We start from the raw sequence: 9,770 nt of genomic DNA, 5'->3' as shown, positions 1-9,770 counted from the left end.
GTCACATTCGCTAATTCTATAAAACAACCTCTGTGTCCAGCCCAGCCTGGGGCCGCCTGCCTGGCTTGGGCAGCCTCATGTCTTTGCTATGTCCTCCCCCCGGGAGGGGGCTGGCCCAGGCCCCGATGATTCAGGCCCCCTGACACCTTGAACTAATGTCAGTGGGAACCAAGGCTGCAGGCCCCAGGACCTTCTGGCCGGTTGCCTGGGCCCGCGCCCTGCACGGGGCTTGGCCCTGGCTTGTGCCTCCCGTGACCCTTCCATGGACAAGGCCTGGCTGAGAGAGGAGGCCAGGCTGCAGAGCTGTTCCCTCATGGTCCCCTCACTGCACGCTGCCCGCACTGGCGCCGAGCCGTCCCTCGGCCCTTGGCCTCTTCTGGTTTCGAGGACTCGTTCTAAAATTAATATGGGGGAATTCGGGGAATTTGTGAGCAAGTTCCCAGAGAACCGAGGCTGCCATGGGGACAAGTGTCCCTGCTTCCTCCCATCCTCCCCTCATTTTCCTTTTCTTAATTTCCTGTGTGGACAGGTCCTCACTGGGCAAACTCATTCCATCCCGGGTGCAGCAGGGTGCCTGTACTCTGCACGTGCTGTGGGCTGTCCTCTCTTCACTCCACTGGAGAAAATTCTCCAAGAGCAGTCTCTCATACCGGAGTCTCATAAGTCATTGAATATAGGATTCATAAAATATTTTCTCTCATCCTGCAGGCTTTAAATTTTTTTCTCGATTGTACCCTTTGAAGCTTTTAACTTGATAAAGCCAGATACATCCACTTTTTTCTATTATTTCTTATACTTTTGGCATCGTATCTCAGAAGTCATTGCCGAATCCAACATCGTGAAGATTTATTTCTATGTTTTCTTCTAAGTGTTTTTATAGTTTTAGCTCTTATTTTAGGTCTCCAGTCCATTTTATTCATTTTTGCGTATGGTGTGAGGTAGGGGTTCAGTTTCTTTTTCTTTTTCTTTTTTTTGCATCTGGAAATATAATGGTCTCATTTATTATATAATCTCAGTGTTTATGACCCTCTAGTCCCGCCAAGTGATTCCTCTTTCTTTGTTGAATGGTCTTGGCACCCTCTGTGATGATTTATTTTTCAATTTCATTCTATTGATTTATATGTCTGTCCTTACTGTAGCTTCGTCTTGAGTTTTGAAGTCAGGAAATACGAGTCTTCCAACTTTGTTCTTTTTCAGGATTATTTTGGCTATTCAGGGTCCCTTGAACTTTCATATAAAAGTCTTAGGTTTTTGGGTTTTTCCATTTCTGTAGAAAATACCACTGGGATTTTGATAGGGAGTGCACCGCATCTGTTTTTGTTAGCATTGTCATCAGCTTTGGATAAAATTGTCATCTTAATAGTATTGAGTCTTGTAATCCATGAACATGGGATGTATTTCCATTTATTTAGATTATTAAATTCTCTAATGATGTGTTTCAGTCTTTGGTGTATGAATGTTATATTTCTTTTGTTCAATTTCTTCCTAAATATTTTATCCTTTTTAGTGCTGCTGTAAATGAAATGTTCTCAATTTTTGTTTTGGATTGGGTTATTTAAAACAGGATCTAACATAAAGCATTACTATAAACATTATTTACAAATGAACACATCAAGACCCTACTTACATGAAGTGGGTCCACCTGTGACACTTAACCTAGGTCAGTTGCTGTCAGGTGTCTGCTCTATGACCCTTTTTCTGTCCTGGTCACTGTTTGGGTCTAGACTTCTAGGGTGACATCTCCATTTCTTTTCCTATGTCTCCCAGTGTCCAGCGTCTCTGTCTGAGGCAGCCTCCTCTTTGTTGCTTGAATAATTCTTCTAAATCTAGTCGCATTCCTTCCTTTCGTAGAGTTCCCGGAAGCTTCCCATCTTATCCGTGAGAGAGCTGAGAACTCTTTGGCCTGGTGGTTGAGGCTTTAACTTCAGTAAAGCTTCAGCTGCCGGCTCTGTGTTGATAGCCCTTGTAGGCCTTTTCCACAGAGATGTCCCAGATGCTGCAGTCAGGTCCAAGGGAGGCCCCGTGATTCCTCCCAGGCCCCAAATTCTCCCTGTGGGTCCCCTGCAGAGCCCTTTCTGCTCCATCCATGCCACGCCCACCTCCTCTGCTAGGGCTGCCTGCTTGCTTGCATTCAACCTGCCCCTGGGGTTGCTCTTTACAATGACATCTCAGGGGGATGAGCCTTCTCCAGACATTCCTAGGGCACCAGATGCCCTGTGCCCCTCCTTAGAGCAGGACCACCACATCTGGCTCTGCCTGGAGCAGGGTAGCACCACCGAGAGAATGCCCTGGGGAATGAACAGGCTGGGGGGCAGGGCTCTGTGGTCATGGTCAGCGAGCTGTGGCAGAGGTGTGGCAAGGGTCTGAGGATGGCTGGTGTGCATGTAGTTGGATTCACAGGGCCCTGGGATCTGGACAAAGCTGTACATGTGTCCCCACCACCACCACTTACCCTCTGGGGACCCACCTGTCCAGTATTCCTCCTCCCCTTATGGCTGGCGTTCATCACCCCCATTTCCTTTTACACCCACAGCTCTGCCCACCTGAACTCACCCTCCCAGCTGATCCTTCCAAGAGAGTGAGCAGCTTCCTCCACCTCCCCTGGGACACCCACCCTCTTCCTCCTCCTTCTTGGTTCTCCATGGCCTCCGGCCTCATGATCTCCTGACCCTGTCACTGCCCCCCCTCCCCCAGCTCTGGTAGCCTCTTCTCTACCACTCATGGAGGCAATTCTCCAAGGCCATAGGCAACAGCCATGTCCCTGCTGGCCTGGCGATGTCCTGGAAGGTGACACTCAGAGACCATCAGGGGCAAGTCCTGAGGAGGTGAATGACAAGTGTCTTTCAATGTGAATTCTTTGGAGAATGACTTCCTCCTTGGTGCCTGTGAGGCTTAGGAGCAGCCAGGCACAGCGGGAACACAGGACAGATGGCTGGAGTGCGCTTACCATTACCCACAGGGCAGGTGCTAGGAGGGGTGGGTAAGGGGCTGGGAGTTGTTACGAGTCAGGCAATGGGAACATTTTTTTATATTATTATATATTTGTTTTATTTTATTTTATTAAGAAATAAATATGAATGAGACAGTTTCAAAGCTGTATAATAGGACAGTTTCGATAATCAATACATTGTACATTGTTATTTTCTTAGTGGTTATCCATAGTACAAGAAGCAGACAGGATATCCTGTCCAAACACTATTAGTACACCTCTTTCTTCTCATTGAATTAAGCGAAAAGTAGCTGTATATCTATCCTATTTTGTGTATATAAATACAAAATGATCTTTCCTTTTATCCCCCCCCTTTTTTTTGTTTAGTCCTGTCAGAGATGAATGTTCTATTGGCATCTAAATATTAAGGTGGGGCTGGAGAGATGGCTCAGTGGTCTAAAGCACCTACTTGAAACAAGCTTGGCAAAGCACAGGGACCGCGGTTCGATCCCCAGCACCACATGCCAGCCAGACCCGCCCCCTGGTGGGCTGAGCTGGCCACACACACACACAATAAATAAATGTAATAAATAAAAATAAATAAATATTAAAAAAAATAAAAAAAAATAAATATTAAGGTGTTTGAATTCAGCTAAACAATCCAACACTGACTAGCAGTCTATAATATTAGTGGGTTATCCTCAGAAGTTATTGACTTGAGCCTTTTACAGCTCATTGTATTAATATGGCTTTACTTTATTTTTTTATTTTTTGGCTTTACTTTATATACCTCTTTTTATACTTTTTTGCTGGATGTTTAAGACCAAGATAAAGCAGACGTATATAGCAAGAAATGTAACTTTTGTATTTGATAAGGTCAGTCAAGTACCCTCAGGATTTATCCTGTAGCCCTGTACCGCACTTTGTAGATCCTTTGTTAGTGTCAGCCATGAGGATGAGTCACGGCCATTGCTTGACCAATTTGCTCCCTGTGAAAGCCTGAGAGAATGTTTTTTCTCTCCATCTGACTCCAAGCATACTCTACATCACTGATCACACTCCTCTGTGGCTCCATGATCTTCTTGATCAGATAATTTGGAGCACAGCTGAGTTACATGTTGTTACAGTACAGGTTCTCCTATGTCCCGAGTCCTCACTGACCTTGAAAGGCTAGGGCCAAAATGTTGGCTGACCTTGCAGCCCTTCCTTTTCTCCAATTTTGATCTGCTAACTTAGGTTGTTAACCCTCCAGAAGAGGAGCTTTTTATTAACCTGCAATATATGCAGTTCGGTTTACCCTATCTGTTGAAATATCAAACATGTTTGGCATATCATGGAACAGGTATTTTCCATCAAATATTGGTATGTTGAACTTTAAGACCTTACAGAATATGTAGGAAAAACAATTTTATAAAGGTAGAAATAAGCATTTACATAATTTTACAAAGAAATTTAGAAATCTAACTAGGGAACTTTTCATTACTGACCAAGCAGCACACAGCCTCCCAGCCTGCGTCACATCCATTTCAGCCTCGGCTCAAGCTCTGGGCCTCTTGGGTCCCCCAGAGGTGCACACAGCCTGGCTCGGCATCTGGAACCTGCACACCAGCCCTGGAACCACCTCAGGTCTGAGCCCGAAGCACTGTGCTCCCTGTGCTTGGTCGCCGCTCCTGCCCCACTGTGTCTCCTGCCAGTGCCTCATCGCTTCCATCTGCCCACTGACTCACAGGCCTGCCAAGGTTCTAAAAGTTTCCAAATTCTTCCCTGCCCTGCCTTTATAGCCTGTTTCCCCAGCTCTGCCCAGCCCTGGCTCCTTTGCAGCACTCTACAGACCCGCCAGCTACCCTTTGCTGTGCAGTGGAGCCTCATCCAGGGCCTGATTTGGACGGTCTCTGGACCCCTCCATCCCCGGAGGGAGACTTAACAGCAGCAGACAGCATGAAAGCTGGGAAACAGAGGCCAAAGGAGCCACTGAGACAATGGATCCATTTTACAGATGAGGAAACAGAGGTCCAGCACAAGCATCAGGGCACGTGGGGGACTTAAGTCATGAGGCTGATTAAAGCTCTCCTAGCTCTCCATTTGGACCATGAGAAGCTTAGAGCCAGCCTGCCCTCTCCCAGGGACCAGGGTCATCTGGTGACCAAGAGGTGTGTCTCCGTGCCTCCTATGTCCCTGGCTGTCCCTTTGAGCTGGCTGCACCCCATTTTACTCCCAGGACTCGTCCTGAAGAAGTGTTTGCAGCTAACGAGTGTTTCCAGAGCTACTGGCACTCCAAGACGGGTGGGTGTGGGTGGGTTTAGGGCACCTGGGTTGGGAGCCAGGTTCACCCTTGAACCCAGATGGGGCCTGAGGATCACAGGAAGTCCCCCCTGCTTCTGTGCCTCCTCAGCCCCAGCCCATCTCCCCGGAGACACTCACAGCAGCATCCAGCACCCCTCAGCCCACCTTGCCCTTCTCCCTGCTCTGACACCTGCCACATAGATGCAGCACACCCACCCCCCAGCTCCATAGCCAGGCCTCCTTAAGCTGGGTGTGGTATGGCCTATTATCCTAGGACTCAGGAGGCCGAAGCAGGAGCATCTCTATGAGTTTGAATTCAGCCTGGGCTACAGAATTCAAGACCAGCATGGACTACATAGCAAGTCCCTGTCTCAACAAAACCAAGCCCCAAATCAAACAAGCAAGCAAAAAACCTAGCTTGGACCCCTTTCTCCCCCAGAAGGGCCTCTAGAGAGCACTGCCCAACGCCTTATGAGTAACTCTGCCCCCCAGAGCACTTCCAAGGATGCCCCCAGGACCCAAGCGCCGGACCAGGACACCTGGCACCTCCTGGCACCTGCTCATGGGCCCCTCTGTCTTGGAGTTCACTGGGGCCTGGGCAGAGATGGAGGGGGAAAAGGCCAGGCCCACGCAGGTGGAAGTCGAGGACGCTGGGTGGGGCAGAGGAGGAGTGAATGGAAGAGGAAGTGACTGAGAAAAGCTGGGCGGTTGGGTCTCGGTGAGTTTGAATCCAGCCTGCTGAGGATTCCTGCGGGGAGGCCCCTCCCCCATCGCGAAGCCACCGGGCTCCCTCCGCCTTCTCTCCCGTGGAGCCCCTCCCTCTTCCCAAGTCCCCCAGAACTCAGAGTGCTGTGACCCCTTCCCAGGGAACGCCCCAGAACAAGCGTTTCCGGGCACCTCCAGCTGGCCCCCCTCTGTGGCGCGCTAGGAACGCGATCCGGCTCACACCCGGCCCCCGTGGACTTTTAAGGACTGAACAGGGAGCAGGCTGCGTCCCTCGCCCCCCTCCCCCCCAGCCTCTGCGCTGGCCTAGCTGTCCTCAGGATCTGGTCCAGGGTGGAGGACTTGGCCCTGCGCCCTGGTGGGGAGAGGTCTAGGCGCTAGGATCAGGCACGACAAGGGCGGGAAGCACCCGGACTGCCAGGGCTCCATCCCACTCTGTAGACCCCACTTGGGGTACACAGGGCTGAGGACCCTGTCCTGCTCCAGGAGAGAACTCAGCCCAAGGACTCAGTGTCTCTGGATGGAAGTGGCGTCCCTGAGGGCCTCCCAGACAGACCTGGAGCTTCTGGCAGGTCCACAGCCCCAGCGGTACTCTGTTGCTCCCCGTTTATAGGTGAGAAACTGAGGCCAGGGCAGCACTCTACCCACTGAGTCCTCACTCACCCTGGAAAGATGCTCAGTGCACCCACACTGAGAGAAGAGGCTCTCAAGGAACCCTGGGGACCCCAGATGCTAAGTTCTGCTCCAGGAGGACCCCATCACCTACCTGCAGGGCACCAAGGCAAGGCTGCCTCCCAAGACCGGGAGGTCTCTCTGTGCCCCCACAGTCCTTGGTCTCAGAAGCTCCCCACATGGCCTGGATGGAAAAGGGGCAGGGGACAGAGGGATGGGACAGGTTCAGACTGGCTGTGTCTTAGACGTTGGTTCTAAAGTTGCCTACAGTTCCTTGTGGCCAAAGGAGGAGAGTAAGCATGCTGGGGGTTTGTGCCATCTGTGTTTTGCAGGGGTCTTCCCAAGCCTATCACCCCTCCAAGGACTCCTGGCATAGGTGTCACTGGCCCTGTCTTCCAAATTCTGAAAACAGGCCTCAAAGAGGGTGGGGCGCATGAGGGTGGGTCAGGATTTAGACACAACCTGAGCCCTTTCCTCTGATCCCCCCCCCATCTTGGGGTGCTCAGGCTAGGGGGACAACTATGGGGACAGTACCATCATACCCCCCGGGAAGGTAAGCAAAGCATTGTCACAAGGTGTCACCACAGCCTGGTGGGTGTGGGGACAGTGGCCCCTGCCCTGTCCTCATCTTCTTTCCCTGCACAGAGGCTTTGACCAAAGTCACCAGGCCCTGCCCTAAGCCAGGGACACATGGTCACCTGTCCAAGGTACAGCAGGTTCTCCCTGGACCAGGCAAGCCTGCAAGGCTTGGAACTTGGTCTCTCCTTTATTTGCCCCTGGGCCCACACCCCTCCTGTGTTCCCAACCTCTTGTCATCCTGAGGGACAGCTCTGTCCCCAGGGAGAGGCTTAGCCGTGTCCTGAAAGCTCTAGGCTGAGCAGGAATCTGGCTCCCCTTCAAGCGCCAGTCTGAGGGCAGGGCAAAACCCTGCAGGCACATGGGTGGCTTGAGAGAGGGGGACTGAAGGCCTCTGAGCCTCTCGGACCTTCAGCTGTTCGAGAGCAGGCTCTGGGCACTCAGCCAAGACTGGGACCTGACAGTGGGGTTCAGGGTACCAGGCTCCCCCTGGGAAGAAGTGGCACATGGAGGGAAGGGAGATGGTGTCACTGGGGCAAGTGGCCTCATTTGCCTTGGACCCCTGGCCACACTTTGCTCCCTGGCCACGGAGCAGGTAGTGGCAGCCTTCTGCCCTCACCCTCCCATCCCCAGCCCTGCTGTCTGGGTCCCAGACATGGCCTCGGCTTTTAGGACTGTGTTCCCTGGCCGGCCAGCTTGGCGGCCACTTCAGACAAGCTCGTGCCTGATCGCCCCCTGCCTCGCTGGCCAGGCTGCAGAGGAGAGGAACACAGTCTGCCGTCCCCCACCCACCGCCCCCGCCTTGCTAATCCCGGGCAGGCGGCAACAGCCGGGCCAAGAATGTCTCGCATACTCTGGCAGGCGGGCTGGCTGAGAAGCCTACTGCAGGGGCATGAATCACAGTCCCCGCCTGCCCAGGGCTCTCTTGGGATGTGTTCGAGGCTGGCTGTGCCTGCCGCTGAGGCAAGAGGGGGCAGCAGGCTGGCAGCGGCGATGGGCACACAGCAGTTTCACAGGGAGAGATCTGCCAGGCCCATCCCTGGCTGCAACACAGAAATCATGTTACAGGGTTTTAGGATCCTGAAATCAACCAGGACTGTTTTCTGAGGCCCCCAGAAAAGTAGGGCAGACCTGCAGCTCAAAGCTCCCTCTTGAGGAGGGAGACCACAGGAGGGGCCCAGCTTCCTGGTCTGGAGCTCAGAGGGTGGGGACCTCCTTCTGGCTCTTCTGTGTTCCAGGCACGTCAGAGACCCCCACCCTAGCAGGGTTTCCCATAAGCAGAGCCCAGTGCCTGGCCATCCTTCCCTGTCCCGTCACAGAGGTGGTGATGTTTTCTCACTCATTCAGAGACCATCTACCCAGGGCTAGATGTCCCCGCGACACAGCAGCCTCCTGTGGTGGCAGCCCCTTCCCTGCTGCGCGTGCTGGTGGCCCAGTCCCAGGCACTGGCTGCCTGCTAGGGCTGCCCTGCCCGGCTCTGTACCCACAGCTGTCTCTTCACAGAGCCACACTCCATGTGGCCAGCCCCCACCTCCCACCCTTCTGCCCACTGGGCTCTCCAGCCCCTCCCCAGCCTTGTCCGCCCTCTCAGGTGCCTCGCTGTCATCCCAGCCCTGCTGGTGATGCCTGGTCTCACCTCAGACCTTCCGTTTTCCATTGTCTTCTGGGCTACGAGTGTCCTGTAGCTCAGTATCACAGTGCTGTGTCCACCCTGCCAGCAAGGCCCTCAGCAGGGCTCCAGAGCAGCTGCCCAAAGCCAGTGTGATGCCCCCACCTGGGTCCCCCTCTGCTCCCTCGTGGGTGCTGATGGGTGCCAGGCAGAGGTGTATGCGCCCTCTGAGACCCTCCTGCTCCCTGCTCTCTGCCCTCCTGCAGTTACCACAGCCCATCTATGCCACCCTGAATTCCTTCCTTCCTGCTGCCTGCCCCCACCTTTGGCCCCCGCCCTTGCCGTTGCCTTTTCCCTTTGCCTGTTTGTTGCTGCAGGGCTGGGGACAGAGCATAGGACCTCTGGCACACCAGGCAGGTTCCGGAGCTCTGTCTCAGCTGCATTTTGAGTCTGCCCTCTTTGGTCCGATCATGGCCTTGCCCAGCTCACTGTCTCAGGCTTGGGGCTCAGCTCCTCCACCTGGCTGTCCACCTGGATCCCCAGGGAGCTCCTTCACATGCCAACCTCCCCCTGCCACCCTCCAGCTCAGTGTCCTGCACTGGCTCCCTGCTGCCCGCCAAGCCTAGTCTTGAGCACCCCACCAGCCTGACACCCCCCACCTTAGGCTCCCTGCACCCTTATTCTGCCCAGATGACCTTCCCTTCTCTTTTTTCCCTGCCATCTGCCCAACTCAGAGGTCGCCTCCTTGGGGAAGTCCTCCAGGATCCCGCCTGTGCTTCTGTGACCTGAAGACCCACCTCACTGTGTGATGCTCCTTCCCTACCAGGGCCCCACTGGTAGGGCTGGGAACTCAGAGATGGCTGTGTCTCTGTGGGTCTTGCCCCCTCTCATGGGAACCCAGCTGGGCTGAACACACTGAGTCCCGCAGGCTTGAATTCAGAACATATCTGCAGGGCCGATGGCAGGTAGATGTGGGAA

Source organism: Octodon degus, unplaced genomic scaffold (genome assembly GCF_000260255.1).
Source record: "Octodon degus isolate 3935 unplaced genomic scaffold, OctDeg1.0 scaffold00035, whole genome shotgun sequence".
NCBI classification, from domain to species: domain Eukaryota; kingdom Metazoa; phylum Chordata; class Mammalia; order Rodentia; family Octodontidae; genus Octodon; species Octodon degus.
Note: the sequence above shows the minus strand (reverse complement) of the source record.